Below are 19,964 nucleotides of genomic sequence, written 5' to 3' on the forward strand. Positions count from 1 at the left end.
CCTATGTCTTACCTTTGACTGTGCAAAGAACTCACTGTATTTAGGATGCAAAACAAATTTTCAAAAATCCTATGGAAACATGTCCAATTTGTTTACATGTTCTCTTACAAGTTGAAAGTAAGATTTCTTTTTTCCACTGTGAGTACCTGATCAATTATTTGTTAGTAAAAATGCCCTACCTCTACTGTAGAACATCACACAGCATAAGCCAATTTTAACTCTAATTATGAAGAAAAGTTTAGCTGGTATTACCTCAGGCCAATACTTTTAATTTTTTATGAGTAATGCCCTAAGGTAGAATATCTATTTTGAATGAGTTCTGTTAGTGGTTAATGAAGCTGAAAAGTAATGTGTAGGTAGTCATACATGATCTTGGTCCAGAAGCTTCTTCAGGTTAAGGCCTCTAATTGGCTGTGGACCCTGTCTGTTGGCCAAGGGATGCCCATCTCATTGATGTTGCCCATCTCATTCCCACCACCAGGTCGGTATGTACCTGTCACAGCCGTGGGGGTTGCTGTATGGCACAAAAATAAGGGATGAATGGCTGGCAGCTGCCAGGTATTGGCTGTGGGGCAGGGGTGTGCTCCTGACACAAAACTACATTCTTTTGTCTTTCATGGCTCTGGTCTACCAAAATTCACCTGCTTTTGTCTTATTAGGTTGTTTTAGCTCAATATGTTAACTTTGTGTTAGCAATGCAAGTTTTGTAGTATCAATTCAACTGTAGTTTTAATAGCGTATAAGTTGTGGGTGGTCACAAAGTTCAGCGTGAACTCGAACTGTATTTTGAAAGCAACATACAGTTGAGAGATGAACAATATATCTTTACAAAAGTATAGTCTCTCTGCAGACAGTTGATGGGCAGAAAAACCCTAATTTTTTCAAGACAGTTTTTTTTTTCTGGCACTGCTTTGGATTTGAAACATTTACAATGTAGTGCTGAGGTACCTTAATAAATTATTGACAGTTTGCATCCAACTGAACTTTTTCCCAAGGTATTCTGAAGCTGTAGACAATAAGAAAAACTAAAGAAACAGAATAAGAAACACTGTATGGTCCTAGTACATGTTTTAAATTTAGAATGTGCCATGCTCATTCATTTATTTTGGATCGCTTGTTTGTTTTGTATTTTTTCGGTGTTTTTCTTTGGTTTGTTTTTAAACACAGTGAATATAGAAAAATTATTCTACCTTTTCCCACAAATGAATTTCTCATTTTTAAATTTGAGTAGTCATACTGGGATTGCAATTCTCAGAGTTACTGCCATTCGTTCAGAGAACAGACTTCCCATGTGGACTTCTATCCAGACAAAACCCTCTTGAATTAGAAAGTCAGTGTTCAAAATGAGTTTTAGTCAAGAAATTATTGCAGAGAGAAGACACTAACAAAAACTATGGCTGTAGCTAATTTGCTAGCAGATAAAAAGAAAGATTTGTTCCATAATATATAATGAATTAATTTTTAACCTCCTGTATTAACATGAGCTTAATTATACTTCTTTACTCAATATGAGTAATAACTAAGTCTATTTTAAGAATCAAATTTAGCTTTCAACTCAGTGCAAGCCAGTTACTCTACTTGTTTGTCATGTTCACTGAATGGAAACAATAGCAAGCTGAATTAAATTTTTCCATTTCCAATTTAGGTATTTTATTGAAAGAAAACAGAATGAATAGTTATGATGGTGTGCTACCTGTGAGACTGGGAATGAAGGTTTTTGTGTTTGTTTGGGTTTTTTTGTCACTTTTTATTTAATTATAGGATTTAAAATCTCAGTAAACTGTGAAAACTAGTTTATTTTTCCTCCCTGTAGGACTTTAAACCCACACCCAGCCCTCATCCCAATGTAGATGCTGTAACTGGTTGTTCTCTGTGTCTTGGTCTCTTAGGACCATAAGGAGGGGTTGAAATCAGTTTTGCACCTCACTACCACTGGTCTAACATTTGGTCGTCTGTCTTTCTCTCTGTATGTGCATTGTGCACAATCTGAACTACAAAATGGTATGCTATTTCTTTTTGCATGTATTTATGTTTTTGTATCTGTAGACAGACAAATACCTCTATACTCTACTCTTAAGGTATACAAAGATATAAAGCAAAAGAAGAAGAGTTTCCATATGAAATCTTTTAATGTGATGACCCTGAAATTACTCATAATAAATTGGTTAGAGCATGTTAATCTGAGATGTAAATGTGGTTCTCTTTAAGGAAATGAAAAGGTCTACCTGATTTATCAGTAATTTTCACGACCCACTGATAGCAGGCAAAATGTTGTACAGTCTTATCAAGTCGAACTCTTTGGCAAGTGGACCATTATTGGCCGCACTTGTACCTTGTACCTGCTACTTTTTTTTTTTCATTTTTTTTCTTTTTCTTTTAAATATACTTACTTCACAAAACAACCAAACGAAACCAAAACAAAACCAAAAATCCACCAAACCAAAACCTGCAAACATGAATGTCCTCTGTAAAAGGCTTTGGGGCTAGAAAGTTGATTTTCTCCATCTTCATCAAACCTCTCAAAATGGCCTCAGAATAAATTGTGTTTAATATAAACACACTAAAATTAGTAATCGAATTGAAATCTTTGCAGTTCTGGAAACATGTACATACTGGAAATCTACAATTGCTCAGTATGGTTAGAAAAATATGAAGATTTACAGTCTTGTAGCTGTTACAGAGGTTGAATTCATTCCAAGTCATTGAAGACCTGAGACACTGTTGATTTTGAACTTGGAAAAGCAGGCTAAGTGTGCTATTTTTCTGGAATGCCTGTGAGACTGCCTGACATAATCCCCCTCTTTTTGTGCTGCGATGGTATTGTATTCCTAGAGATACAAGAAGAGAATGGGTAGCAGGTGTAGTTGTGAAGGAATGTTTGAGTGAACCAGAACACTCATCTTGCAAAGTGTCTAGATGAATACTTCAGGCATTGTTTTGGCCCACCATCATTTTCAGTGTCAAAAGAAAAGTAGGAATTGCTGGTATGTGATACAAGGACAGAACTACTGCCTGGCTCCATTCACACTTTTCTACTATCATTTGTGTTTTAGTGAGACAATGATAAGTACGATTAGTACAATTAGTAAACCCACAGGCTGAGTCTGAATATATCTCAGTCCATATGAGACAATTTGCTAGGCGTTGGGAAGTATGGCTGCTAAAAAGGCGATATTTATGCAAAGGTGTTGATGGAATTCACTGTGACCTGTTTAAACTGTAAAAGGTGAGAAATCATTGTCATGAAGTTAAATAATAAGATCTTTTACTGTCTTCTAAGAATTACAGTGTATCTCTCTCTCTTTCACTCCTGTCTTAAGAGACACTGCGTATCAGTTCTACAGGATTTAAAGAATAAAAGAGAAAACCAGATACCTGAGAAGATGGGCAACATTTTCTTCACATATACATTTGTTGTAATTTATTTATTTTTATATGCATAACAAGCAGGTGTTGTCTCTGCCTTTTCAATACAGGTTTTTGTCTTCTTCAGCCTATCATTAACAATGCTTCCTCCTTCTTATCCTCACTAGTGGTGTGGGTGCATAATATATACATACTTTTGGATATTTATAAAATCAGACTGATGTTAGATTCCTGTAGATTCATATGGGGGGGCATAGCACAACTTCAGAACATTTAAGGTCGCCCTGATTGAAAAAAATATACATAAATTTCACCAGTTCTGTCTCTAGACAGGAAACAGATGCATGCATACATTATTCTTCCACTTTTCTCATTCTCATCTTTAGCTCTTAAATTCAGTGTGAACATTGAAGCTTTTTAATGCACCATACGGGTCACATAATTTGAACATTCTAGAGCCCACAGAGAACAGGGCACTTTAAATAGGGATGTATACGAAGAGTGGTTTTATGCTGTGTTGTGCAGCTAAAGCTGAGTAAACAGGTATAAACTGAAATAGGGACTTATAATTGTAGTATATTTGATATTTCTGGTTTGATGGATCTGGTCCTTAATTTGAATCAAAAAAAAGTCTTTTGTATTTGAATAATAAGGCATTTTAAGAAAAAACTGATACAGTATCTGCAAAGGGAGTAACTACTGTGACAATCTATGCCTATATTCACTCAATCAATAATTTTTATTTTTGCATATTTGGTGCACATTTATTTTAAACTTGCTATTTCACTCAACTTCCTGTTTAAATCAGAAAATACTTGCATTTGCTTCAGAGGGAGCTCTATCAGGACCACAGTTAATTACTAACAGCACTTGATATACTATAATTTGACCTTAATGTCTTAATATAGATATGCAGATATGCACATAAAGCTATTAGTGCTAGTTTTAGTTTAAAGAGACTGTGGTACCTCAGGGGCACTGTACAAATTTGCTAAAGAATCAAGAATTATTTTATTCAGGAGTTAAACTTTGAATTAATGTTTAATGAGAAATTTAACCTTGTTCTTTCCTGTTATGGAACAGTTCTTAAGAGAACTTGTAATACTTCACAAAACTAGGGAAAAAATTTTATTTATCATTCTTTTGAAAAGCTAGAGAACAGTTCAGTACATAGATTACACTTCTCTGTATGGTAATTGATATGTCTCCATTTAAAAATAAAAACTTTTAAAAAAAATCTTATTCATGAAGCATGAATGAAAATTTATTTTCCCCTTAAAATGGGAGACATTGCAAAAATAGGAGTTTGTTGCAAAACAAGCTTTGAAATTCACTGCTACAAGTAAAACACACATTTCTTATATACCCACACACTGAAGGAACATTTGGATTTAGATGACTAAATTTAAAAGCCAGTTTGACACTGACTAGCTTGAAAACTGCATTTTCTCTTGCATGTAAATTGTGTCCTTATAGTGTTGTCATGATGAATTCTCTTATCTCTAGAGCTATTTGGAAGTCCTAAACATATCTACTGAGTTACGCTGGTAGTATGGCAACATTTCCTTTTATTCCAGAAAAGCAAATGTAGCAATGACATTCTGTTCTTCTTGCTATAAAAAATTAAATTAAGTATTTGTGCTTAAGACATCAACAAAAAGTGAAGACATTGGGAGGACCTCTGCAGTCATTCAGTCAATGGAGTATGTTTCTGAATTAAAATACTGTCCTGGTTTAAAGATGCTGGATTTGCTGTGTGCCTGTGCATTGAATGCATCGCTTTCTATGTGACACAGTGAGAGCCGAAGAGGAAATGCTAGTCTGAGGTCAAGTTATTAAACAACAAAGATCCCAGTTGAAAAAGGTACATCCATATGTTCTGATTCCTGATGAAGACAACCTGAACACATGCTCATGCTATCTTTGATGTTAAAGGGGTAAAAGTGAGGAAAAAATGCTTCACTGTATGACTTGAGTAGAAAAATTTAAATTGGGACTCGCATCTTTGTAAGCAACCTGTATTCATTTACATTTAAAATTTAAAGCCCATACTTGATTTTTAAGGGGGTTTTTTTGATGCTGAGGTAAAATTGATGAATAATAATATACTTTATGTAATGGTATTCTTTTTGATGCATGACAGTCGGATAATTTAACAAAGAATGGGTAGGTTAACCTAGTCCTAGTGAAGTCCTTTGCATGAAATCCTAACTTTATTGAAGAGATGGCATTCCACTGTGTTAGATTTCATACTTCGCAAAACCTTGCATTTCTTGTTATTTCTGGAACCATGTGCTGAAATTCTGCTGTTCTGATCTGTTAGAGATCAGGCTGGAGATGAGACATTGGGCTCTTAGGTACGTACAGATAGTAATGGCAAAAGCAAGTTTGGTGATTTTAGCATGAAATATCCAATTTAAACTTATCTTTACCTCATCTTGATGAGCCATTTGCCATTCAGTAGAGCCACAAAGTGGAATTTTTCCTCACCTGCTAGTGACAATAGACTTCAGTGTGCAATAGCCATGTGACTCGGTGAGAAATTTTAAGGGAGAAGATGTTGTTAGAGTTAATAATATTTTTAATTATTCTGGAAAGTGACACCAAAACTTACCTGACTTTGTCCTGAACCCAACCCATGGCAAACTAAAGAATGTTAGTGTCTTATATACTTAAATTTATGCAACAGGTGCATGTTTTCTTGTACTTCGGAGAAATATGAAACAATTTTTACAGAAATATTTGAAAAGCAAGTAGTTTTTTCACTGTTAAAATTGGTTATAAGTTCCCAAACCAATATTTGGATCAGTATTTGTATTTTGTTCCTCAGATACTCTGGAATGCTAGAATTGGAGAGCAGCTTAATTCTTAGTATTTTTAATGAGATATATGAAGTATATAATTTTTTTTCTGTTTTCTTTGTACTTTCAGTCTCTTCACTGAAAATTACACTTTGTTTTAACTTGAGCATAGTTTTGCTATCTTGGGTGCTAGGTCAAGTGACATTTTCTTGTTTTGCAGGATCAGATCTAAATATAATGCATTTTCTCTGTAACTACAGTAGGCTAACATTTGGATGCGCACCTCACCTAGGCATTGTTCCTTTACTCATGTGTCAGTGTCTCTTTTTATAGGTTTTGCTCTGCTTTTTGTCTGCAATCCAAGATAGGATTTCTGTCCAAGTAGCTCAGCATATATTTAAATGCCTCCATAACTGGCACTGCACTATGCTCTGTTTGCACAAATGTGTTCTATATAATGATAACATACTTGGTGTGAATTTTAGTTCAATTGTAAGAATCCTGTAAGTTCTGTTTGCTTTACTAGATATATGTTGAAGGTTTTTGCTTTGAATACATAACTACATTTCAACTCAGTATGTTCTTGTTTGTTAGTCATCTCTTAAAGGTCTTGAAACTCAGACTTCGCCTGAGTTGTGTGTTAATATATTCAGAAAGACACTGAGTGTGCAGCACTTCTGACACTTCTATTTTGTTTCTAGAAATCAGGTAGAAAAAAATGCATTATGGTCTTCCAGTTCAATTACTGTTTATTAATAAGTGAAATCATTCAAAACATTCAAAGCAATTTTCCTTGAAGAAAAACATTCTTAAATGGATGTCATTACTGACTTGTCAGCTTGTTTTGCTGTAGGCATCAATCTTCAGGGTTTTTCAGAATGCCCTGGAGAAAGGGAGAACCAAATGTGTTTTTTTTGTTTTCACCAGTGGTTTATTCTAAATAGAGATGGCAACATTTGTTCAGGATGAGTGAAGAGGACCTAAATAGCTGGGCCAAGAAGACCTTAACTGTGGGGTAGGTGCAGTACAAAGGCATTGAAAATCTGGGGTTCAGTTTCAGTTTAAGAAGGCACGAATCAAAGCATGTCTTATTTTACAGTACAGCTGAGTAACAGAGGCTGTCTGGAACAGAGGCCATCTGAACACAGCCACATGACTAAAGTGATCAATAATGGCAATTAACAACAAATGCTTTATGACAATTTGAAATGTTGCTTCACTTTGTGGAAGTGAAATGAAATTGATCTTCTTCTGCCTTTTACTTCACCTTGCCTAGTTTTAACTTTCTTGTAAATGTTTCACAGCGAGAGAGAACTATCGCTGAGCTAACTTGTTCTCCCAATAATTTTATTGCCTTATTTATTTTAGTGCTCCAACTGCTTCCATAAACTATCTGTTATTTTCTACTCTATTTGGTCCTCCTTATTCATCCAGAGATTTACATGATTATTCTTTTTGGTCTCCATGTATAATCTCATGGTTCAAATTTTTTGTGTTCACTTTACCTCCAATTAAATGTGCCTTTCCTGTACCTTGTGTCTTATTTCAAATCTCTACAAGAATTATGATGTTGGGATTATCTACATGCTGCAGAATAAAAGGAAATAATTGGAAAAAAAGATAGCAATTTGGACTAATTCATGCCTCCAAGAAGAAACATAGTTAAGGTCTTTAACGTGAAAATGCCCTACAATATTTCAAACTTGACACTTGTGATTATAAACTGTTTAACTGGTCTCAACACCAAGAGCAGTTAAGGAAACAGTGTTTCAGGCAGATACAAGGCATTCCTGGCAGGTCTCCTCGGCTCAAAGGCAGACCAGGAAAGGAGGCTACAGGGAAAAGAAAGGAGACTGTTCATACAGTCAGTTGGTATCATAGTTTTTATTGTTTGTTGTGTTGCAAATTCAGGTGTTTTCAGGTTTCTGAAGAAGAACTTCATAGCATACTCTAGTAGTATATAGGTCTAATGAGGAGGCTGGATACAGGAAAACTGCTTGCCACGGTCTGAGGGGGGAGGGGAATGGGACCGTGACACAACGCGAAGGGGTCCAGGGTCAAGGTAGAGGTGCAAATAGAATACTTTTTTGAGATGTGCCGGGATTTTATGAGTTCGGGCGGGGAAAGGGCTAGAACATGGGGTGGAGCATGAGACAGACAAAGGGAGGAGCAAATCGGCGTAGGGACACAGGCAAAGGGGGAGGAATGTGAGAGGAACCGGGGAAGGAAAGGGCGAATGGTAACTGTCTCCTTTCTGCGGCTTTCTCAGCTAATCAGAGGGAGGAACGGGGAAGCAGGGAGCAGGCAAAACTTGTGGCAAGCCCAGACGTGCCCAGGCTGTGCACTGTGTAGTGTGGATACAATGCAATACACATATTTGAAACCACATAATGACGGTAAAGTCCATATAATAACTGTAAAGTTCATATAATGAAGTCCTGTCAATTGCTGCATGTCTTTCTCCACACCTGGAACCATTCCCATCCTGAATCTTGCTCCTTCACAATTGCTGGTTTTCAGTGGAGCCGTTAAGAAATGTAACTGAAAAAATTGCCTTTTGGTTTTGCAAACTCAGTAAATGGACTCTTGGGTATGTCTCTGAGATTTGTTTTATTTGGTGTAGAGAATTGCTGTCCAGTGGATATACCTGCAGTTTTATCCCAAAACAGTTTCTCATTATCTTTGTTATGGATTTCATGCCAGGTTAGTTGTAACGGACAAAGTCACAGATTACCAAGATGAATTTGCTGATATCCTGTGGCCTCAGGTTTTGTTGATGGGGAATATATTCAGATTTGAAAGCACTAGGGATCACAATGAAATGTAATCTCTTTTTGGAGACCCGCGCACCACATAATCTGTAGTTGCAGGAGTATTTCCAGTTCTCTTTGCTTCTGCATACTGAAGACACCTCCTCATTGTGTAAGATGGCCCAAAATTAGCTGGGCTCTGTGTGTGCACGAAAGAAAGAATAAGCTTTGCGTTTTTTCTAGTGTAACTAGAATCAGTCTTGTGTAAGTAACAAGTTTAGCAGAAAAGTAGGTTTATTTGATTCGGCAAGTTGTGCTGTGTTCTTTCCTGACATTTATATGCATTTTTTGTGTAAGTGTTTTGGTTTGGGTTGTTTCGGGTTGGGGTTTTTGTGTGGTTTGGTTTGCTTTGGTTTTTTACTAATAACTCATCAACAGTCTATCAGGTCAAGAAGATTGCACAGCCTTGTTAAATTGGTAAAATTGGAAAGGTCTCCAATAAGTGCTTGAAATGTTTTACTTGATGTTGTTGGCTGATGTTGCTCAAAACTCTGACTATTGGTATATTATCAAACTTAAGTGTTACACAAGAAGCTTTTATAACAATTAGGACTTCAGTACTCAAGTTTTGAGTTTTGAAACTTTTTTGGTGATGATTTAATCTCAATATAGTGCAGTCTCTTGATATGCTTATTGTCAAATTATGTTATCAACAGAATTCTATAGTTATTTTTACTCAATTCTTTTTGGTCTATTTCACAAATTAAAGCAGTTTTCTTTATTTTTTTTGTTCAAATTATAATGAAAATTAGTTTTTATGACCACTAATTATCTCTTTTTATCTGTGGCCAGGGCTTAGTATTTTCCTTTCTCTACTAACATTTTACCTAAACTGTAGAAGTTTTAAAGATTTGTGTTTTTTTTTTTTTAATCAAGTCATGTTTTATGGTATTAAATCAAGAAATTGACCCAACTATTCAATTCATCTTCCATTACTGCATTTTCAGGAGAAAACTGGGATAAACTTGCTTGTTATGAATCTTTGAAATTTTCAATTTTATGTTCAACACTAAACTGTTGTTGTGATGTCGTTATTCAACTCTGCCTTTAATCCAGTGGTGATACCATGTGATACTCCTATTCTCTAACCTCTCCTGATGGTTTCTTCCTTTCTTTTCTGTTTTGTGAGCCAATCTATTAATTCACATTGCTGCTAAATTGGGATTAACTGATGGCAGTTAGGAAAAAATTGTTTTCCCCTTCAGTTGAGAGGAGTATTAGAGGAAAGGTTTCCATATTAATTTTACAGCAAATTTCACCTAAAACTTGCCCAATCTGGTTTATCATGTATCACACATATATCAGCTTAAATGAGAAAACTATGGGCATCACTACAAAGTTCAGATTGAGACAGAAAAAAAGAAGGGCAGTTATGCTGGTTCACATCAGTTTAAACTGATCAGATAATTATAATAAAATACATTGCAATAAATTAATTTCAGGATATTGCAGGTTTTTAGGTAGTACCTTTCATACCAAAGGATCCCAAAACTGTCACATAAAGATGTTACTTTATGTGCTCCCTGTAATAAAATGCAGAAAAGCAGAGGGAAAATATAACGATGTAATTTGTTAAACCACTAATTAATGTCAAGTAATAGATAATATTTCAGGAGCTGATTATGCTTTTCATGTCTAGTTAAAAGTTTAATTATTTTATTCCAAAGAGATTTTTAATGCAAACATTAATATTGGTGTTGAGTAGCTTACTGTAAGGTGACGTGATGGCTACTTGAAAGAGAAGTAGAATAGGCGATGCCTTCAGAGCCTCTACATAAAAAGAAATTATACAGTTTCGACATAGACCTTTTAGTATGCAGTTTAGAAACAGACACTTCATTTAACTTAGGCATTGTTGTCTCACTAGTATGATACCTGAAGAGACCACAGACAGTAAATGCATAGGTTCCTCTCAGCAAAGTTTTATAAAACCTCAGTATGAATTGTCTGGTGAGCTATATGAAGAATTCCAGTCAAGAACGACAAAGGTGGTTTTGAGGAGGAAGAGAAGTCCAAAGGTTGCTGCATGGTGGATGAGAGTTTCACATGTTGGAAAGAAATCGGTTGTTGTAAAAATAAAGACTTTAGCTGCAGCAGCGTTTCCTTTGTTAAAGAATTAGAATTATTTTGTAAATGGCTTCTTCGTATTCATTTATGGAAAAGAAAATTAATAAATGCAATATAGATGCCCACTTTTTTGGTTTAACTCAGTGAAAATGAAATTGTTAGCATTGGGAAGCAATGGCTTACTTGTGAACATCCTGGATTTGGGAAGGTCTCTGATGTGACTTTAATTTATTTGGCCTCCTGTCTCAGACCTGAACCTCCCACTAGCACTGGTTGTTGGGAGTACCACATATGAAAGATGGTCTCCTCAGGCAAATAAAAACTGTGCAGGGAATAAACTGAAGACATGGAATTGTTTTCTGTTGTGATATAATATGTAGGAAATACAGCCAGCATATCCATTAAAACCCATCCTCTATATATATGAAGGTCAATAAATTGCTTTTGCTTTCTTTTTCTTTTTTTTTTTTTTGTTTTGGAGTTATGAACATATACTTAATATTTTTTATAAAATCATTGCTGAAGCATAGGCATTCAAGGTACCCCATATTTTAAAAATCATGTTGATGCAGAGAGGAGAATAAATCTGCTAGCAGATTTCAAACCTGGTTGACCAGCATCTTATGGCACCAGCAATCAATAGGCTTCTGTACACTTTGTACCGGAAAGACACCAGAGGTTGTCAATCCTGATGATCACAATGAAAATTAGAAGCCAAGATAGTCTGAAAGGAACACTGTGTGGGTGACACAGATTTTGGTACCACCCAGCACTCTCCCTGGGCTTTGAAATAAAATCTGCCACAGAGATTGGGCCAGGTGAAGACCTCTGGGGACCTTGTGTGTGCTGATGAAGCTGCTGCCTCAGCAGCTGTGAAGCAGCTGTGGGTCTATATAAGGAAAGATCAGCCAGTAGATGTGCATATGCTTGCAGTGCAAGTATGATCTTCCAGATGGCTCTTCAGTTGTTCTAGAGATGCGTTAGCATTTTTCTCTGTGAAGAAGGTGTAACATGTTTTCTGCAGTATTTTAAAGTTAATAGTATTAAAGCTGATGCTAAATTGATATTTAATTTGTCTAATTGTAAGTGAAACTGAACAATAGTAGTTTCCAGCAAAGTCAACTTGAGTTTCTAACATGTTACAGAGTAGTATCAGTACTGTGGGACAACCTTCTTGTCTCATTTTCTAATAATTTTCATAGCTAAATCTTAGTTTTTTAATTCTTTTACATGTAATAACCACTATGCTGATGGACTTGTCTGCATGCTACACAAAGGGACTATTTTCTATGTATGTGTCAGTGAACTGATCATTTTCAAAGACAATGAGTGGTCATTGAAATCTTATCAGTTAGAGAAATAAATATCTAAATTATAAAGGAAGCTTCAGTTTGACATATTTTTTTTAAAAATCCAGTTAGAAATATAACTGACCTGAAACTCCTTCAGACAATTGTTGTAGCCAGCATGATAATGGATGAGGAAAAGCAAGATCTTGTGTTACTCTAGGTGCAGGTTAAATGGAATCTTGTGTTATTAAATGATAATTTGTTAAAATCTACCTAACTATACAGTTGTAATTTTACATAAAGGTTTTCTCTTTTACAAACACAAACTGTTTTATCATATATTCTTATGAAGATAGTACTAGGTTACAAAAAAAAGTAGTTTCTCTTTCTAGAAACCTGAGTCTTCAAAGGCAGAGAAAGGACTCTGGGCATAATCGGCTTTTCTTTCTCCTTATCCTATTTCCTTACCCTTTCTTTTGTGAAAAACAAGTAAACACACCCTTCTTTAGGACAGCAGGGAGGAGGTAAGTTGAAAAATAATGGTGAGGTTTCTTCTCTTTACCTTTTATGTAACTTCAGTGTAGGATTATTCAGGTTGCTTTCTGCTTTATGAGTTGCTATTTTAATTTACCGAGTCTTGACATCTAATTAGTACTAGTTTTGATTTACCTAATCAGGTTTGCATAATGCAACCTGAAAAATATATGGATTTGCATTTAAAAAGCGAACACTTCTTCATTTTCTTCTTTGAGAATTACACGTGTGTGTATGTATGGTATAGGCAATAGGACTGTAGTCTTTCAGCTACAGTCACTGACAGAAAAGAATTTCAAATACTCTTTTGTCTGAAGAAGCTTAGGTTACCTAAGGTTACAGGACTTTTTTTCCTAATTATTAATATTTTATGAAAGCTTAATAAAAGATAATAAACTTTCTCATTATAAGTATTTGATAGTGTAATAATAATAGTGTGGAAAATTTTGTTTTGGTTTTGCTTTTTACCTGTGTGGAATAGAAAAACATACTGCATACCAAACAATGTGATCCCTGAAGGTAAAGTGTTCTGTTTTGGAACAATCATAGCACTGAAATCAGTGTTATTAACCTCACTGAAATGAAAGAAAGCAGACCTTACTGAGGAACTCCATTTTCAACCCATACTGACAAAGTGAAGCTTCTTCCTTTTTTCACCTGAGCTGTTACACTGTATTAGCACTATTTCAAGGTTTTTGGATTTTTTTTCCATATGCCATTCTAATGAATTTTTTTAGGTAATGTTTTATTGTATTAATGACAGTTCTTTTTGATGCTACAAAGAATTTGTAAACAACTATAAATTTTAAAGTAAGTGGTTGCATAGAGGGAATTGAAAATGATGTCATATTTTTATGACATAGACCAAACTTGAAATTTTCATGACATTGAACAAGGATATATGTTGGTAATTTTATTTCAAATGTGGTGTTTTGGGTTTTTTTTTTAACAATTGATGATTGCTCAGTCAGGAAACACTAAGCTTTATATTAAAACATGGAGGGCAAACATTTGCTGTCCTTTCAACTCACAGGTACAAAACTATTTTCCTTGCATGGTAAATCAAAGAAAAGGTCATACTTTTTCCAATAGGAAGAGCTTTGTAAGCTTTTACAGTCTTTAGCAATTTAGGTTACTTTAGCTTGTAGCCTATATGGATGAATTAAATAAGTAATTTATTCGTGAAGGTATCAGGCCCCTTGCCTATTAATATTACTCATCGAAGTTCTTATGGCCTCTTGGCATTATCATTAATGTGAGCACTATGGGAGCAAGGAGTGTTCACTCCAACTCTCATTACTATAGCTTCCTCCTTGCAAAAACAGGGTGTGGTTTATCCACCTGCCTGTTGGAAACTGAGCACTTGTGCAAACTGTGCACAGTCAGTGTCAAGGAGGGACCTGTTGGATATGAGTTAAAAATACGCTGAGAAGGGTGCCAACAGTCAAACAATGTGGGCAATTGGGTGGCCTTGCCTACTCCTGTGCACTGGCCCTATTTAGTTCACAGGTGTAGAGGTAACCACATATGGACAAAAACACCAATACTGCATTTCAAAAGCAGAATTTTCTGGTAAGTAGGTCCATTCAATTTCTATTCTTTTTGCACAGAAATATACAGTAATCATAACACCAAAAGAAACAGAGAAAGGGAGAAAGACAAAACCAATCCTCTGACTCTCTTCTGTAATAAAACAGTTTCACATGTAGGAATCAATATTAAAGTTCTGTTTCTATAAACTAACAGCTTGAAAAGCACTTACTCCCTCGTATGTTACTATTTAGTTAGTCTAGCAAACTATTTAGCTATACAATGAAAAATATTCTTGGAGAACTGGGCTTTGGTTTTTGAATAACACCAAGCTTCATCACATTTTTAGCTGTTCCTTTACTTCTATATACTGTCCAATTCCTGAGATTCCTCTCTTTTGCTATTTAGAACTTTTCATAGGGAAAATTTTTCTAGGTTTCGTATTAAATCACAAAAGGAATAAAATTACTGTATTGTTCAGAAACTGTAGAGTGGATGTTTGGTGGTTTTTTTTTTTGTTTGTTTGGTTGTTTTTTGTTGTTTTTCGTTGTTTTTGGTTGTTTTTTAATAAGGAGGCTTTATTTATGTTCTGTTATGATACTATTTTTGGAAATTTCAAAAACCTGAATGTTTCTGTGTACATGGAATTACATAGATCCAGGTGATGCAAAACATATATGAAGATAATATATTTTGTAACTTAGATCATGAACATTTTTTGGCTACTAATAGTCTGTGTTCCAGTCTGTGTGACTATGGCTAAGAACTGTAAAAACACCAAATGATCTTAGGTTTTTAAGAATGCACTTCTGTAGTTGTTCAGGTAATGTGTTTGCTATTGATACTGCTTTCTGGTGAAAATTTGAGTCTGATATGTTTTAAAAGAAATAAGTTTAATGGGCAAATATTCACCACATTCAACTTTTGCCTCATTTGTCCTTGAGCAAGTGCTGCAGGTGTTTATTGCTGTCCCTTTGTAGTTGAGATTAATATTGATTTTAGATATAAAATTAATTACAACTTTTTTTAACATGATACGGTAATGAAAATTAATCACAAGCCAGCTTTGCTATTATTCCTAACTAAAAATTTTAGCAGGAACATTTCACTGTCATATTGAAATAAAAACATCATGACTGACCAAATTTTTGGTTGCCCCAAGTAATTTAATCCTGTAACAGCAAAAGATATTTAATAAAACAGCAATGTCATGCTGGTATAGTATCCCTTTTGAAGGTTTTTTTTTTCAAGTTTGATTTGTGTTGCAAAGGCATATAAAGTGAAAAATTCTGTTGACAGGTTTCCCCATGAAAACATATCTGTCCTTACCTATCTGGGTACCTGTGTAGCCTGTGTAGCTTTGTGGATAAAGTGTCATAATTCTGGAGAAATTTCATTGCTGGATGAAGAACAGCGTGGTTCTGGTATATAGGTACTAGAAAATGTGAGTAACCTCTTGGGATATATGGTAGAAATGTAGATAGGATTTGTAGAGATGCTGTAAGCCTGTTCTTTTTTGCTTGTTTGTTCTGATGCAAGAATGTCAAACTGAAGATAAAACAATGAAAGAAACTAGAAAGTCTGTGCTAGAAAGCAGTTTAATATCTTTTTCATGGTTGTATAGTTCTCCAGGAATGATATTCCAGTCCTCTGACAGTAACTCCTAAATACATCACTTCCATTTTTCATTAAAACTGCATTTCATTAAAAAATCCTGATTTTTGAGGCAAGGTTAATGAAAAATACAAATCCCAATAGAAGTCCTTGAGGTACTCTAGTAGGAATTTTTCTCTAACCCTAATCTTCACCTCTAATCCATTATTCTTTTTTTAATTGTTGCTTACTAATTTTAAAATTCTTGCACTGATTCACATATTCTGAGTTCTAACATTGACTTAATAGGTGACTCAATTTTGAGATAGTAGAAATAAAAGCCCTAGCAAAGCATTAGTAGATGTAGCTGTCAATAACTTCTTTTATTTTTGTCCTTACTTTTTCATAGTGATATGAAATAACAGGTGATATAGTATTGAGACAAGAAGCATTTGAAATGTTTCGTGATATTACTCAGAAGGTGACACCTATGCTTTCTAGTCAAATCCCCTAATATGAACCTCTATTTAAACATAAAACTTCTGAATCATCTGCTGTTGAAACCAAGTTCACCCCGTAGCTAATGCCAAGCATGCTAGCATTCTCTTGTGTTAGGCATCCGTACAGAATCATAGAATTTTTCAGGTTGGAAAAGACCTCTAAGATTATTGAGCTGAATCCTTAACCTAACACCACCGTGTTCACCATTAAACTGGGTCCCTAAGTGCCACATCCACACATCTTTTGAACGTTTCTAGGGATGTTTACATACTGCTTCCCTGAGTAGCCTATTCCAATGCCTGGCCAACTTTTCAGTGAATGAATTTTCCCTGATATCTAATCTAAACCTACCATGGTGCAACTTGGGGCCATTTCCTCTGGTCCTATTCCTTGTTACTTGGGAGACGAGACTGACCTCCACCTCACTGTACCTTCCTTTCAGATGGCTATAGGGAGCAATAGGGTCTTCCCTCAGCCTCCTTTTCTCCAGGCTAAACAATCCCAGTTGCCTCAGCCACTCTTCATAAGGCTTGTGCTCCAGACCTTTTCAGCAGCTCTTTTGCCCTTCTCTGGACGTGCTCCAGCACCTCGATGTCATTCTTGTAGTGAGGGGCCCAAAACTGAACATAGGATTTGAGATGCAGCCTCACCAGCAGATAGCTGAACAGTTTGTCTTTCAAGACTTGGATCTTGAAACATTTTAGGGATGGAGACTGTACAGCCTCTCTGGAGAGGTAATGACCTGTTATTTACCTAGTGGCAATGACAGCACTGCATTACAGGGCCACGCGGTTAGAGGTGAAACTCACAAATGGTAAATAAACTTTATGGACTGAAATGTGTAATAGGAATCTGCTACAAACAGTATAATTTTCTTATGACCTTGCCTTGCTAGCCATTTTAAAATATATCATCAAATACATCATACATCATGTTACATTGCTGATGAGTAATTTTGAAGGATGATGAGAGTAGCTTTGTTTGTGAGAGGTAAGAGTCAAGGTAGTTTTTCTTCAAAAGTCTGATGGGTGTTTGCAGAACAACAAAAAAAAAATCTGTTGTGTGTTCTTTAGTATTAATCTCAGTTACTTTGAGAACAATGTTAGACAATCCTGGAATCTGAGTTCTCTGTAATTAAACTGTCTTCTCCAGTTAACTAACCTCTTTAAGATTAAGAACTCTGGAAGAAAAAATATCTTCAAATATGTATCACTTCAAAGCAAATGAAGAGGGAGATTTTACAAAGTCTGTGATTCCATACACCCTCTCAGGTCACCAGTTGTTTTGTGTATGTTATTGAACTCTGATATACCTAAGATAGTTTTATTGTGTGCCATACTCTCTCAGGGGTAAAAGCAGCTCACCCTAAAGCTGGAGAGTCATCATCTAAAAAAGGCAGATACTCTTCTAGTGATTTCATTTCACTATTCCTGGCATGCGCAGGACTGATCTCAAATCTTGTTTGAAAACATCATAGCAAAGTCGAGTGGGATTTAGCTGTCTTAAGGTCATGTTAGATGTTCTGTGACATTTAATCATGTCCTGAAGACCACTTCAAAAGGTCTACTGTAGAATCCAGTTTTATATGTCTTTAGATGCCTATATTTGATTAGTCTCCCCTATGATGTTTTCTGTCTCTGAATGTCTGCCTAAAAGAAGGCAGTGGCTGACCACTAATGTCCCTTGGCCTTTTCAACCAAAACTCAGTAATTTTCCATGTACCAACAGCTTTTTTTCTATTATGATACTTTTCAGAGTTTTTAATCCCTATTGGGCTTATTTATTCACCTTTGAGCTGAACACTTACAAACCCAGAAAAAAATCGGACTCTGACAGATAAAAAGCAGTCTATATCAGGTAACTAATTATACATCACATAGGGAAGAAAAATTTGATCTTGAATTTCCAAGAAATAGCATAGGAGTAAGAAAAACTCTTGGGTAAATTTGGGATCTTAAGAAAACACACTAACAGAAATAGATAGATAAATAAATAAATAAATAAATAATACACAATGGTTTAATGTATTGTTTTGTGTTCCTTTCATTGTAAATCCTGTAGCTTAGGGAAACAAGCTCTAAAATTAATTAATAATTACAACAGTAATTGAGGATTAGTATACTAATATTAATATTAGTATTAATATTAATAATTATTATAATGACTTTTACATATATCAATGTATAAACAGAACCTTAATACGAGGAGGAAACACATCAAGATCATACATACAAAGAACAACACAGCTTTCATTCCTAATAAAACTATAACTCATAAAGCTATCAATAACAGTTTCTGTAAGACTAGCCAGAGACCAATTATCCCAGTGAGATATTAAAAACAAATCTATCCTCTTGCTTTACGACTACAGGAGAAATGTTAAAGGTGAGATCAGTGGAAGTGAGCCAGAAAAAGTTAACAAATATGAAACCAGACAATTTAGCAATGAAGAAATTTCCTAATTTTGAAGAAATGTGGGAAAAGAACAGATAGGATGAATCTTATAATATTTTTACAGGGTAAACTCAGAAAAACTGATATTTTTTCTGTTGTATGGAAGAGTTACAAACCTACATGCAATAAGTCATGTCGCTGATGACACATCTCAGATGTAACCAAGGATCAGAAGCCTAGTTCTGGGGCAGTTGACGCTTTATTTGTAACTGGCTTGCACTGTGCAACATAGGTACTGCTGGTATTCTAGCTGTTACTGTCTGCAGTTTCTCTGGGGTGAGAAGAGATCTCTGATACTTACCAGTTATATTACAAGGAGGCAAATGAACAGTAGTAAAAATTCTGCAACCTCTGCTGATATCTTGACCCAATTTCTTGTGGAAGGACTTTGGGGTATATTTGCTGACTTGCTTGTCTATAGCAAGGTTTCTTGACTTGTGAAATGATGTCTTGTTGTGGGGCAAAAAAAAACACCTACATATGGAACAGAGGGCTAGTCTTGCCTGTGTTTCTTCTATTTCTTATCATGAATGATTCATGAGTATGTTAAAGCAAGCAGTGCATTTTAAGAAAGCTAACAAAGTTTCTATGTAAATGAAGTTCAAATATTTTAATGGTAGAATTGACAGTATACTGAGTAATGCTCTATCTCATATGCTTTTTAAAAACTAATTTGTCTTCCATTTAAGGCATACTCTTTCAGTGTCATAGATCTACAGACATTAAAGCTGATGAAGTAAAAAAAAGAATTAAATTGATAAGTTTATTTCATTTTTTACATGGTAAAGCTAGATTCTGTATAAGGTTTCACATTAATTACAAATCTACAGACATCGTATTTTCTGATAGGGTGCTTACAGGAATAATACAAAAATAATTTCTTGGTGATTTGATATATCTTTAATTTTTTCTTCTTTAGTTATTAGTTTTATTAGTATCATACACTGTGAGATTAGTTAGGTGATAACAGCAAAGACAAGTCAAAGTGTTTAATGAGGTTATATAGATATAATGCATAT

General features: G+C 35.1%; 1 protein-coding gene across 6 annotated transcripts in view; it reads left to right on the forward strand.

Moving 5' to 3' along the window:
• The window catches only part of CDH18 (cadherin 18), a 487,356-nt gene that overhangs the window by 86,381 nt on the left and 381,011 nt on the right, over positions 1–19,964 (forward strand). The gene's annotated exons all lie outside the window — the stretch shown is intronic.

Source organism: Corapipo altera, unplaced genomic scaffold (assembly GCF_003945725.1).
Source record: "Corapipo altera isolate COAL_440 unplaced genomic scaffold, ASM394572v1 184, whole genome shotgun sequence".
Lineage (NCBI taxonomy): Eukaryota > Metazoa > Chordata > Aves > Passeriformes > Pipridae > Corapipo > Corapipo altera.